Source organism: Hyla sarda, unplaced genomic scaffold (genome assembly GCF_029499605.1).
Source record: "Hyla sarda isolate aHylSar1 unplaced genomic scaffold, aHylSar1.hap1 scaffold_26, whole genome shotgun sequence".
NCBI lineage: Eukaryota > Metazoa > Chordata > Amphibia > Anura > Hylidae > Hyla > Hyla sarda.
This window is the reverse complement of record NW_026609289.1, coordinates 322,434-336,958: the sequence shown is the minus strand read 5'-3', so window position 1 is coordinate 336,958 and position 14,525 is coordinate 322,434. Positions and strand designations below refer to the sequence as shown.

At 48.6% G+C, this 14,525-nt stretch overlaps 1 non-coding gene and 2 pseudogenes across 1 annotated transcript; all 3 read left to right on the top strand.

Annotated features, from left to right (window-relative positions):
• The first annotated feature begins 1,214 nt into the window (after positions 1-1,214).
• On the top strand, positions 1,215-1,404 carry LOC130324142 (U2 spliceosomal RNA). Its single transcript, XR_008869254.1, has one exon. It is a non-coding gene; the product is annotated as a U2 spliceosomal RNA (small nuclear RNA).
• A 4,624-nt stretch (positions 1,405-6,028) lies between these two features.
• LOC130324141 (U2 spliceosomal RNA) lies at positions 6,029-6,201 on the top strand (annotated as a pseudogene).
• Positions 6,202-8,281: 2,080 nt separating this feature from the next.
• On the top strand, positions 8,282-8,414 carry LOC130324163 (U2 spliceosomal RNA; annotated as a pseudogene).
• The last annotated feature ends 6,111 nt before the right edge of the window (positions 8,415-14,525 follow it).

Sequence of the window (14,525 nt, the reverse complement as noted above, 5' to 3'; positions counted from 1 at the left end):
AGTTTTGCACATGGTAATGGCAGCCAGAAGTTGCGCAGACACCTCGCTTAGGGTCATCTCCCCCGGGGCAGCGGCCAGTGTAGAGGGAGTCTCCGGGCGGGAGTCAGCGACCGGCTCAGCAGGAGCGGAGGAAGAAGGCCCGGCGCCATCTTGGTCTTGGCCGTGCGCGAAACCCTGCAACTTCGCGGCTGCCGCCACACCGCTCTTATTAGCTGGCATGATGGACCCCACCGATCCACTGCGGTTCCGAAGTCTCTGAGGCAAAGTTCTGAGGTCCAGGATGAAAACAGGATGCTAAACAACACGGTTCAGAGCGGAGCAAGTTCAGCATGCGTCCGTTCGGCTCAGCGTCCAAGCCACGCCCCCCTGTCCTCATGCTTTTAATCTTCCCCAACAATGCAAGATTTTAGAGAAAATTTTCAACCTGTACAACTTTAACGGAAAAAGTATTAATGAAATAACTAATAGCAAAAAACTGCTAACATATATTAAAGAAAGTGGTTTTATTGCCCCTGTGAATAATTTTAATGAAGAGAAATGCAGGAAAATATGGAAGATGGCAAATATGATTTATCTTTTTAATTCACAGAAAGATCTTGCCTGGAGCTGCATACACGAGTGTCTTCCATGCCGGGCATTCCAGCACCGAAGAAGGATGGCCAACACTGCAGTATGCCCGAGGGAGGGCTGCCAGGAACCCGAGACCGTGTACCACCTTTTCTGAACTTGTTTTTATGCAAAAAGGATATGGACTAAAATACTCCCTCTGGTGAAGAAGATAACAGAAATAAAGGACTTAAACTCTGCAGCTGTTTTTTATGGATGTCTGGAATGCCCAATACGGACTCAAGAGATAATGGCATGGAAGATCATAAACTGTGTTAAAGCAGCTCTATGGAATGCCAGAAACATTTTACTTTTTAAACATGAGATTTTATCTGTGAATGATGTTTTAGCTCTTTGTTTTAGTGATATGTACCAGTACTTTTTATTAGACAAGAAATATTATCCTTTATTAGCTAGAAAATGGTATTTTAATGAATGGAACGCCCTTTTGTATAGCCACCAAGTGCCCATTTTAAGTGTATTATGATTGTATTTATGTGAACTTTTATTGTTATATGTGATTTTATCAAAATTTGTTTTTATTGGAAAAAATTATATTTAAAAATCATAATGAACTTTATAAAATTTTATGAATTCTAAATAAAAAGATACCCCTCAGGGGTAGCCAAGTTAAAAAAAAAAAAATCTGTTCTTATCAGTTTAATATCTGATACGTCCCCTATCTGGGGACCATATATTAAATGGATTTTTGAGAACGGGGGCCGATTTCGAAGCTTGCTTCCGTCGCCCTATGCATTGACCCGATATGGCAGTATCTTCGGGTACAGTGCACCACCCCCTTACAGGGTTAAAAAGAAAGATTCCTACTTTCATTGCTACCTGCTTGCTGGCTAGCCAGCTAGCCAGCCCTGTGGGCCTTGCTGCTGCTGCAGCCAAAAAACAAAAGGTGTTGCTGCTGCTGCTTCTGCTTCTGCTTGTGTCTGGCCGTTGTTGGAGCGTCCAGGCACAGGACTTCTGCTGCTGCTGACTAAATGGCCTCCTTAATTGGATCATCTGAGCAGCCAGCACACCTGTGCAGGTAGGTAGGGCATGACATGATAGGCAGCTGCCTTATAGCGGGTGGGTGCTGAATGTTCCTAATTGACAAAATAAGATTAATGCTTATGAAGAAATATAAAAGCTCATCCCTTCCCCAATATCGCGCCACACCCCTACCCCTTAATTCCCTGGTTGAACTTGATGGACATATGTCTTTTTTCGACCGTACTAACTATGTAACTATGTAACATAACATGGGGGGTCTCCTGGCTGTTCACACAGGTGTGTCATTGCTGTACATTGACCATGCATTGCTTCTGTGGTATTGCAAAGGCAAAGACAAATGCTTCCAGCCATCCATTGCACTAATGGATTGGTCATCAGCTGGCTGTCTATGTCCCGCATCAATATAGACCAAAGTACAGAGGGTTAGGCTATGCTATTGTGCACCTACCTAATGCATCAGAAGGTGTGAGGCCCTTGCTAAATTCTGTGCACAGACTTTGAGATCTATGCTTTAGACTGTATCTAAACCTGCTCCAACATGGACTGACATTCTGGCCTACTTTCAGCCGATGCGACTTGTCTGTCGCTGAACAGTCGCTTTTTATGTATTCAGCACCTATGTATAATGTTGTAAAAATGCTCTAGAAGCTAAAGTCGCAGAAATGTCACACATATTTGGCCTGCAACTTTCTGTGCGACAAATTCAGACAGGAAAAATCAGTATAAATCCTCAGAAAATTATCCCCCAGTGTCTCCATCTGCTGGCGGTATTGAATAAGCATTGCTGCACTGATAGGGTATGCATTAGACGAAAAAAAAGAAGAAAAAGAAGAATAATACGCCCAGAAAAGAGGCGAAAAGGAGAAAAACGTAAAAAAACGTGAAAAAAAAGTAAGAGGAAGAGAAGGGAAAAAAAGCTGGAAATGGGTTTAAAAGTGATTTCGGCGGAGAAATATATATATATATATATATATATATATATATATATATATATACGCGCACATATATAAACGTATTCTCCGTTGAGATATTGCAGCCGCTGCTGTGTCCAGGCCCAGGAGCTTTAGCACTGTGCTGTGATGTCACTCAATACCACTGACATCACTAGGTGTAAACAACATCTCACCTTGTTGTGAACTCGCCACCACTAGAGCAGTAGTGTTGGGTGGTGACTTCAACTGCCCCATTGAGGTGGACGGGCGCAGTTCTGGCACATCCGCCAACCTGGACGTGACGTCTAAACTGCTGATTGAGATGGTGACGGAGGCATCCTTGCAGGACGTTGTCGGGTCCATCGGGAACGGCTCCGTAAACTATACGTGGAGCCGCCCCGATGGCTCGCTCCGTTCTCGGATAGACTTCATCTTCACTTCGAGAGCAGTCAGAAAGGTGTCGTACTCTATGGTCCCCTGCTTCTTCTCTGACCACAGGGCCATTCGATTCCGGGGGACTCTGGGCCATGGATTCCCACCTGGCCCAGGCTCCTGGAAGTTGAATTGTGCCCTGTTGGAGCAGAGGGAGGTCATGGAGGAACTTAGGGATGCGTACCTTGTATGGCGAAATGACAAATGTCTGTTCAAGTGCATCAGCGATTGGTGGGAATATGTTAAAGTCGAATTCCGTTGTTTCTTTCAGGCAAAAGGCAGACAACAGGCGTGTGCGAAGAAGTGGGACTTGAGGAAACTGCAGCGCGAGCTGCGGTCCCTGCAGGACCTGCTCCAGTGTGGCTGGGACGTCAGGGAGGAGCTGGAGGAGACCAAAAAGAGCTTGAAAAGGCACTTTGAGGAGGAATCCAAGCGAATCGTCTTTCGTTCCAAGGTGGAGAACCTGGAGAAGGGTGAGAAATGTAACTCTTTCTTTTTCAGGAAGCTCCATGCCGGCCACACGCCCCTGACTGAGCTACGAAATGAGACCGGACACATGAGGAGCGGCAAGGAGGAAGTGATGGGGGTCGTCCACGACTTCTACGGCAACCTCTACGCCCCCAAGTCATTCGACCCCGAAGCCGCCGAGAGGTTCCTGTCAGGTGTCACTAACGTTGTTGATCCCGCAGGTGCGGCGGCTATGGACGATCCCTTGACGGTGGGGGAGCTGCTCTCTGCCGCTAAATCCTTTAAGCCCGGCAGGACCCCGGGCAGTGACGGTCTCCCGGCCGAGCTCTACGTAGCGCTGGGTGACCTGATCTGTCCGGACCTGTTGGAGGTGTACGAGGAGATGGTGGTGGGGGGCAGAATGCCTCCGTCGTTGAGGGAAGGGATGATCACGATCTTGTATAAGCGGAAGGGGGAGAGATGTGACCTGAAAAACTGGCGTCCCATCTCTCTCCTGAACGTGGACTACAAGATCCTCGCCAAGGTGCTGGCCAACAGGCTGAAACCTGTCATGGGGCAGATCGTCCATCCGGACCAGACCTGCAGCATTCCTGGCCGCAGGATTGCCGACAGCCTTGCCCTTGTGAGAGACACGGTCCATTACATCCAGGACCGCGGGGGCCGCGCCGCCCTGGTCAGCTTAGATCAGGAGAAGGCGTTCGACCGTGTCTCCCACGCATTCATGGACAGGGTTTTGCGCAGGCTGGGTCTGGGGAAGATGTTTTGCTCTTTTGTTAACGTTATGTATTTTGACATTTACAGCACGGTGTTGGTGAACGGCTGGAAGACTGACCCCTTTTCTATTCTTTCAGGGGTTAGACAAGGCTGCCCTCTTTCACCTCTCCTTTTTGTTTGTGTTATAGAGCTCTTCGCTGAGACTATCCGGCAGAATGGAGAGATCAGAGGGATCACCGCACCAGGACCAGATCGCCACAAGGTCAAGTGCTCGCTCTACATGGACGACGTGACCGTCTTCTGCGCTGACCAGCGTTCGGTGACTGCACTCGTCCAGACCTGCGAGGACTTCGGCAGAGCTTCGGGGGCAAAAGTCAACTGCGGGAAGTCGGAGGCCATGCTCTTCGGGGAATGGCACCTGGCTTCTTCCGCCCCCTTCCCCTTTACTATTAAGCCGGACTTCATTCAAATTCTTGGAGTCTGGTTCGGGAAGGAAGGAGCGGCCCTTAAGTCCTGGCAAGACCGACTAGGAAGGATAAACTCGAAGATCGGACTGTGGAGCTCCAGAAAGCTCACGATGGAAGGCAAGGCACTTGTCCTGCGGAGTGAAGTTTTACCTGTGCTCCAATATACCGCACAGGCCTGGCCTCCCCATACCACCGTTTGCAAGGCCATCACCCGGACAGTGTTTGGCTTCGTCTGGGGCAAAATGGACAGAGTCAAGAGGACCGTGATGTACAAGGAACCCCGCAAGGGTGGGAAGGGAATACCCGACATCCCCGCTCTGCTGAGGGCCTCCTTTGCATGTGTCACGGTGCAGCGGACTCTTGTTGAAAAGACTGGCTCAGCGGGCAGGTCCATGTCTCGCTTGCTTCTCATGCCCCTCTGGAGACAGCTGGGCTGGGACAAGTGGGACAGCTCCATCCCTTACAACTGGAACACTCCCTGGTTCTATGGGGATGTTGTCCGGTTTGTGAGGGAGCACCAGCTGGAAGGACTGAAACCCGACCTATGGAAGCCGAAGACAATCCACAAGCTCATCCGAGCTAAGGACTTGACCGAGCTGGTTCCGGGACTCCCCGCAGCCACTGCAGAGACAGTTTGGAACAATGTGGCCTCAAAGCGGCTTACCAATGGACACAAGGACTTGTCGTGGATGGCCGTCATGGGAGGTCTCTCTCTCAGGTCATTCATGCATGCCCGCAACCTGTGCAAGACCCGGTACTGCCCCCGTTGCCCCTACGTGGAGGAAACATCTTTCCACGTGTTTTGGCAGTGCCCCTTTGCACAGGGTCTGTTGGACGCCCTAGAACATGAACTCAGAGACTCAGTCCCCAGGAGCTGCCTATCGTACCATTCGGTGCTTTACGGCCTGTTCCCTGGGACCCACGACGTGGAGGCCATCCAGGAGGCCTGGCGCCTTATGAACTGTTTTAAGGACGCAGTGTGGCTTGCCAGGAACCGCCTCGTGATCAACAGGGAAAACATGTCCGTCCGGGACTGCCGCAGGTTCATCAAGAACCTGCTTAGAGACTATTCCATCTTGGACAGCTCGGCCGTTGATGAGGAAGAAGAGGAGTGAAGACCCCTCTCCTTCTCCCATGTCTCCCTGAAGATACAGCCCAACAGTTTGGCCCTGTGATCCGCCCCCTCCCTACCCCCACATAGTCGCCCACACCCCTACCCCGATCACAGATTGTATTATTTGGTTTTTGTTTGATCTCTTGTGCCTTTCTATTGCAGGATTGAGCTGAATGTTAGAGTAGCATGGTGTGCGATGTATAGCTTAGGGAACCTTTGCTGTGTATTGTACTATCATGCTTTGTGTGACTGTAATTTATTGTACGACTTGTAATGACTGAACGGTAAATAAAGCTCTTTCAATCAAAAATCTGTTCTTATCAGTTTAATATCTGATACGTCCCCTATCTGGGGACCATATATTAAATGGATTTTTGAGAACGGGGGCCAATTTCGAAGCTTGCTTCCGTCGCCCTATGCATTAAACCGATATGGCAGTATCTTCGGGTACAGTGCACCACCCCCTTACAGGGTTAAAAAGAAAGATTCCTACTTTCATTGCTACCTGCTTGCTGGCTAGCCAGCTAGCCAGCCCTGTGGGCCTTGCTGCTGCTGCAGCCAAAAAAACAAAAGGTGGTGCTGCTGCTGCTGCTGCTGCTTCTGCTTCTGCTTGTGTCTGGCCGCTGTTGGAGCGTCCAGGCACAGGACTTCTGCTGCTGCTGACTAAATGGCCTCCTTAATTGGATCATCTGAGCAGCCAGCACACCTGTGCAGGTAGGGCATGACATGATAGGCAGCTGCCTTATAGCGGGTGGGTGCTGAATGTTCCTAATTGACAAAATAAGATTAATGCTTATGAAGAAATATAAAATCTCATCCCTTCCCCAATATCGCGCCACACCCCTACCCCTTAATTCCCTGGTTGAACTTGATGGACATATGTCTTTTTTCGACCGTACTAACTATGTAACTATGTAACATAACATGGGGGGGGTCTCCTGGCTGTTCACACAGGTGTGTCATTGCTGTACATTGACCATGCATTGCTTCTGTGGTATTGCAAAGGCAAAGACAAATGCTTCCAGCCATCCATTGCACTAATGGATTGGTCATCAGCTGGCTGTCTATGTCCCGCATCAAGATAGACCAAAGTACAGAGGGTTAGGCTATGCTATTGTGCACCTACCTAATGCATCAGAAGGTGCGAGGCCCTTGCTAAATTCTGTGCACAGACTTTGAGATCTATGCTTTAGACTGTATCTAAACCTGCTCCAACATGGACTGACATTCTGGCCTACTTTCAGCCGATGCGACTTGTCTGTCGCTGAACAGTCGCTTTTTATGTATTCAGCACCTATGTATAATGTTGTAAAAATGCTCTAGAAGCTAAAGTCGCAGAAATGTCACACATATTTGGCCTGCAACTTTCTGTGCGACAAATTCAGACAGGAAAAATCAGTACAAATCCTTAGAAAATTATCCCCCAGTGTCTCCATCTGCTGGCGGTATTGAATAAGCATTGCTGCACTGATGGGGTATGCATTAGACGAAAAAAAAGAAGAAAAAGAAGAATAATACGCCCAGAAAAGAGGCGAAAAGGAGAAAAACGTAAAAAAACGTGAAAAAAAAGTAAGAGGAAGAGAAGGGAAAAAAAGGTGGAAATGGGTTTAAAAGTGATTTCGGCGGAGAAATATATATATATATATATATATATATATATATATATATATACGCGCACACACACACATATATATAAACGTATTCTCCGTTGAGATATTGCAGCCGCTGCTGTGTCCAGGCCCAGGAGCCTTAGCACTGTGCTGTGATGTCACTCAATACCACTGACATCACTAGGTGTAAACAACATCTCACCTTTGCTGTGTATGTGACTATGGAGCTGTTTGGTGATGTCGTCTATTATGGCCTTCATAGAAGCAACAGGAGATTGTTGCATCCATCTAGAACCCTCAGAACTCCAGTGCTATGATGTCACTCACTTTCACAGGCCTTGCAGAGTGTAAACAACAACAACCCAGCTTTGTTGTGTATGTAACCATAGGGATTGTGATGTCACCTAGAACCTTCACAGCAGCGACAGCTTTATGAGGAGCATCAGCACTGCTCTGCCTGAGCAGAACCATCACCGCCATAGGTTGTCAAATAACCCGGATTTAACCCACACAGGTAAGTCCAATAGGGTGCAGGCATGTCCTCTATGCTTACAGCTTCCCGTGGGTGTTTTTTTGATACCGTTTGGGAACAGCCAAGGAGGCATCTGCAGGCAACAAATGTAGGTGTGTGCTTGTGTGTGTGTTTCCTATGCAGATCCTAAGCCCAGTGTCACATGCAAGTAGGAGGAGTAAGAAGGGTTCCTGGCATATCCGGGTTATGGATTGCATTTAAAAAGGCCCCGTGGGAGTGCAATGGGCCCCTGTCTTGCTGCTTAGTAATAATGGTATGGGTTTAGGTTCTGCTGTGTGTACTGGTGGTTGACTGCCCCCCAGCCCAGAGTGTGCATGGGAAATTGTCTGGCAGCCTCCCTGACAGCAAGCAGTGATAGTGCCCATGAAGGGGACCTTGTTGGGCCCGCCCCTTTCACGGTTATCGCTTCTCGGCCTTTTGGCTAAGATCAAGTGTAGTAATACAGGAGATCTGGTCAGAAGGTACTCGGGTACCCCTCTCCTCGGCCTTGTGGGATCGCCCAGGTTTATTGCCTGGGCTTCACCCACTTGTTGCTATTGGGGAGAGGGCTTAGTCCCAGGGTAACGGGTTGCGATCGCCTCTCAAAGCCTTCGGGTGGAGAGAGGTTTGAGCGAATTGGCTGGTTGGTTGGAGCGGAGAGAACCAGACCAAAACACGAATGAACCATGGATGAAGATCTAGATCCTGGTTCGGTACCGGCTTATGCCCGGATTAAACACACTGTGCGGGTCATTCTCACAGGTGATGCGGCGGATGCACGTGGCATGAGGTTCGTGATAGAGGACGTGCTCGACAAGATTCTTAATGTTCGTAAGCGAGAGATTTTGGCCATCCAGGATTACCCTAAGCGGAGGATCTACGACTGCACTTTCATAGGGGAAGGCGTATTCTTAGATGCGGTAATGAGAATTCCAAAGCAAGATGATCCGAGGCTTAAGGGTATCCAAATTGTCGAGCACGTCCTAGATGAAACCAAGTTGATTGTCGTGAAGATGTACTCCCCTTTTGTAAATCAGAGAGAGATCGATGGGTTCCTGACAGCCTACTTTAAAAAGGTGGAGTTCAGAGGAAAAATCATGAACGACTGTGGTGTCTGGACCTCAAAATGGCGATATCAAGTCATGTGCAACAAAGACCCCACCCTCCCAGGGGGGATACTTTTACCGCCTGCTCGTTTTAAATTAAACAATGTGTATGGCGACCTCTTTTTTGCGGGAATGCCAAACTTCTGCAGAAGGTGCCAACGTTATGGGCACATAAAGGGAAATTGTGAAAGTTCCGGTAAGAAATGTGGAAGCATGCAACATGAAACAGAAAAATGTGATAAGGGTTTGAGATGTAATTTTTGCCGTCACTTTGGTCACGTGTATGCTTCCTGTCCCCACAGACCAAAAAAAACCACAGAACAGCAAGGGCAACCCAAGAGAGACGTCCGGAAACCAGCCTGGGGAAAAGCCAGAGAGGAGGAGCACCCCCCACAAGAAGAGGTAAGCTGTGAGATGGAGACCACGGCCCCCCCAAAAGAACCCCAGGAGAAAGAGGCACAGGGGGAAAGGGGGACCCCAATAGAGAGGAGGCCGGGGAAGAGAAATGCGAGAGGGGATCGGGCAGATACCTCAGAGAAGGTGGAAGAGCGAGAGGTGCCCGATTCCACCCCGGAAGGTCCTCCTGCTCGGGGTCCCCCTGAGTGTGAAAACCCGGACGGAGTAGCAAAGGTGAAAAGACGAAGGGGCTCCAAAGGGCGTCCGGACTCGGAGGTGGTCCAGGAGGAGCAGATGGAAGTTCCTGTCGTGACGGGGGCTCCAAGTGAAGCTCCTCCACAGGTCCCAGCGGTGGATACCCCTCCTCCTCCCAGCCAGGAGGAGGTTTCAGGGGTGACCATCTCCGAGGTCCCGGAAACGGACCTAAGTACGCACCCGACCCCTATGGAGGGGCAAGAGGTGGACGCCGAAAAAGAGAATGGAGCCCAGAAGCTGTTCTTACCAATGTACTCCGTCAATACACCTGTGGTCTTGGAAGAGGGGGGCTGCTCGAGCGATGGTGGTTCCTCTCCGGCTTCCTCTATGTGTACGGTAGAGTCGGAGGTGGGGGGTAACGAGAGCTCCAGTGCGCAATCTGGTTTTTAGTTTGTTATCTGAGCCTTCCTTTTCTTTTTTACATCTCCAATGGCTGAGTTGTCCGGATTGTCTATGAATGTAAGAAGCATAAGTTCACGAGCGAAACGGGTTGCCCTTTTTAACTACTTGTCTATTTTTGCTGCTTCTGTGGTTTTCCTGCAGGAGTGCGGCATCCCGCATAGTTTAAATTATGAAAAGTATAAAAAAGATTGGGTACACGGTCCATCAGTCTGGTCTGGATCTAACGAATCCAGATCAGCAGGGGTCGCCATACTTTTTAAAGGAAATGCTTTTATTGATTTTATTCATGAGATTTTACCAGGCAGAATTTTATTGGTTAAAGCTTTTATTGATGGTATTAAATGGCAGTTTTTAAATTTTTATGGTTCACCCAATAAAAATGATAGAGCACGGATGTTAGAGATTTTACCCCTTTTTATCAATGATTCTGAACCTCTTATTTTAGCAGGTGATTTTAATTGTATTTTAAGGGGGGAGCACCGTTTTACCAATTCAGTAAGTAGAAACTATGATAAAACATCTTCTATGTTAAAAAATATGATTATTGATTTTAGACTTACTGATGTTTTTAAGAAATGCAATAGTATTTTACCAGAAAGAAACGGTGTGACCTGGAGCAACACAAACTGCAGCTCCAGGATCGATTTTATCTTCTGTTCTTATCAAGTACTGCCTTTTAAGTGTGATGTTTTAACCAATGTTTTTTCTGATCACAAACTTTTATCTTTTAAGGTGAAGAGTGATTTTAGAAAAAAGACTGGGAGGAATGCTTGGAAGATGAATGTATCCCTTTTAGAAGATCCGCAGGTTTTATCCGATTTTATCAACTTCTACAAGGACTGCAGACGGGTAAGAGATCCTAACACTCCCATCAGTATATGGTGGGAGAAAATGAAAACAATCATAAAAGAGTTTTTTATTAGAGTAGGGATCTCTAGAGCTAAAGAGAAGCGTGAGTTTTACTCCCTTCTAAATACCCGTCTGCAGACCCTGTACAAATTCAGAGACAATGGTATAGAGGTTTATAGAGAAATTACTGACTTAAAAAAAGAAATAAAACAGTGCCTGGAGCAGAAGGGAAAAGAGATAATTTTCAGATCCAAAATAAAGCACCTTGAAGAGAACGAGACCTGCTCCAGGTACTTTTTTAAGAAAGTAACGGATAAAAAGGTGTTAATTGATAATATACAAGGAGAAAAAGATGTACAGGGTATTTTAAAAAGGGTACATTCATTTTATGCGGATTTTTTTAATACAAAAAATATTGATATTGATTTTATGAATGACTCATTGAAGGAGATTACCAATGTTTTAGACCCTGTGTCCCAGTCTCTTTTACAGAGGGAGATCTCGGAACAGGAGGTTTTAGAGACGATCAGGAGTTTTAAATCCGGTAAGGTGCCTGGTCCTGACGGTATACCCATTGAGTTTTATGTCATTTTTTATGGTATTTTAAAAGATGACCTTTTTTCCCTTTTTACGGAAGTATTTAAAACAAAAGCCCTCCCAGGTTCATGGAGGAAGGGTGATGTCTCCCTGCTGTTCAAAAAGGGAGACCGGTCAGATCTAAAGAACTCGAGACCAATCACCCTCCTCAACTGTGACTACAAAGTGATGGCAAAACTGTGCGCAAATAGATTAAAAAGTGTAATAGAGAAAATAATCCATTCAAATCAGGTCTGTGGTGTTACGCCGAGCGCTCCGGGTCCCCGCTCCTCCCTGGAGCGCTCGCTACACTCTCGCTACTGCAGCGCCCCGGTCAGATCCACTGACCGGGTGCGCTGCGATACCGCCTCCAGCCGGGATGCGATTCGCGATGCGGGTGGCGCCCGCTCGCGATGCGCACCCCGGCTCCCGTACCTGACTCGCTCTCCGTCGGTCCTGTCCCGGCGCGCGCGGCCGCGCTCCCTAGGGCGCGCGCGCGCGCCGGGTCTCTGCGATTTAAAGGGCCACTGCGCCGCTGATTGGCGCAGTGGTTCTAATTAGTGTGTTCACCTGTGCACTCCCTATATATACCTCACTTCCCCTGCACTCCCTCGCCGGATCTTGTTGCCCTTGTGCCTAGTGAAAGCGTTCCCTTGTGTGTTCCTAGCCTGTGTTCCAGACCTCCTGCCGTTGCCCCTGACTACGATCCTTGCTGCCTGCCCCGACCTTCTGCTACGTCCGACCTTGCTTCTGTCTACTCCCTTGTACCGCGCCTATCTTCAGCAGTCAGAGAGGTTGAGCCGTTGCTAGTGGATACGACCTGGTCACTACCGCCGCAGCAAGACCATCCCGCTTTGCGGCGGGCTCTGGTGAATACCAGTAGTGACTTAGAACCGGTCCACTAGCACGGTCCACGCCAATCCCTCTCTGGCACAGAGGATCCACCTCCTGCCAGCCGGCATCGTGACAGTAGATCCGGCCATGGATCCCGCTGAAGTACCTCTGCCAGTTGTCGCTGACCTCACCACGGTGGTCGCCCAGCAGTCACAACAGATAGCGCAACAAGGCCACCAGCTGTCTCAACTGACCGTGATGCTACAGCAGCTACTACCACAGCTTCAGCAATCATCTCCTCCGCCAGCTCCTGCACCTCCTCCGCAGCGAGTGGCCGCTTCAGGCCTTCGACTATCCTTGCCGGATAAATTTGATGGGGACTCTAACTTTTGCCGTGGCTTTCTTTCACAATGTTCCCTGCACTTGGAGATGATGTCGGACCAGTTTCCTACTGAAAGGTCTAAGGTGGCTTTCGTAGTCAGCCTTCTGTCTGGAAAAGCTCTGTCATGGGCCACACCGCTCTGGGACCGCAATGACCCCGTCACTGCCTCTGTACACTCCTTCTTCTCGGAAATTCGTAGTGTCTTTGAGGAACCTGCCCGAGCCTCCTCTGCTGAGACTGCCCTGCTGAACCTGGTCCAGGGTAATTCTTCCGTTGGCGAGTACGCCATACAATTCCGTACTCTTGCTTCTGAACTATCCTGGAATAATGAGGCCCTCTGCGCGACCTTTAAAAAAGGCCTATCCAGCAACATTAAAGATGTTCTGGCCGCACGAGAAATTCCTGCTAATCTACATGAACTCATTCATCTTGCCACTCGCATTGACATGCGTTTTTCCGAAAGGCGTCAGGAGCTCCGCCAGGATATGGACTTTGTTCGCACGAGGCGTTTTTTCTCCCCGGCTCCTCTCTCCTCTGGTCCTCTGCAATCCGTTCCTGTGCCTCCCGCCGTGGAGGCTATGCAAGTTGACCGGTCTCGCCTGACACCTCAAGAGAGGACACGACGCCGCATGGAGAATCTCTGCCTGTACTGTGCCGGTACCGAACACTTCCTGAAGGATTGTCCTATCTGTCCTCCCCGCCTGGAAAGACGCACGCAGACTCCGCACAAAAGTGAGACAGTCCTTGATGTCAACTCTGCTTCTCCACGTCTTACTGTGCCTGTGCGGATATCTGCATCTACCTTCTCCTTCTCTACTATGGCCTTCTTGGATTCCGGATCTGCAGGAAACTTTATTTTGGCCTCTCTCATCAACAGGTTCAACATCCCGGTAACCAGTCTCGCCAGACCCCTCTACATCAATTGTGTTAACAATGAAAGATTGGACTGTACCATACGTTACCGCACGGAGCCCCTTCTAATGTGCATCGGACCTCATCAAGAAAAAATTGAGTTCTTGGTCCTCCCCAATTGCACTTCCGAAATTCTCCTTGGACTACCGTGGCTCCAACGCCATTCCCCAACCCTGGATTGGTCCACAGGGGAGATCAAGAGCTGGGGTATCTCTTGTTTCAAGGACTGCTTTAAACCGGTTCCCAGTACTCCCTGCCGTGACCCTGTGGTTCCCCCTGTAACCGGTCTCCCTAAGGCCTATATGGACTTTGCTGATGTGTTTTGCAAAAAACAAGCTGAGACTCTTCCTCCTCACAGGCCTTATGACTGTCCTATTGACCTCCTCCCGGGCACTACTCCACCCCGGGGCAGAATTTATCCTCTGTCCGCCCCAGAGACTCTTGCTATGTCTGAGTACATCCAGGAAAATTTAAAAAAGGGGTTTATCCGCAAATCCTCCTCTCCTGCCGGAGCTGGATTTTTCTTTGTGTCCAAAAAAGATGGCTCCCTACGTCCTTGCATTGACTACCGCGGTCTTAATAAAATCACGGTAAAGAACCGCTACCCTCTACCTCTTATCTCTGAACTCTTTGATCGCCTCCAAGGTGCCCACATCTTTACCAAACTGGACTTAAGAGGTGCTTATAATCTCATCCGCTTCAGGGAGGGGGATGAATGGAAAACGGCATTTAACACTAGAGATGGACACTTTGAGTATCTGGTCATGCCCTTTGGCCTGTGCAACGCCCCTGCCGTCTTCCAAGACTTTGTTAATGAAATTTTTCGTGATCTCTTATATTCCTGTGTTGTTGTGTATCTGGACGATATTCTGATTTTTTCTGCCAACCTAGAAGAACACCGCCAGCATGTCCGCATGGTTCTTCAGAGACTTCGTGACAATCAACTTTATGCCA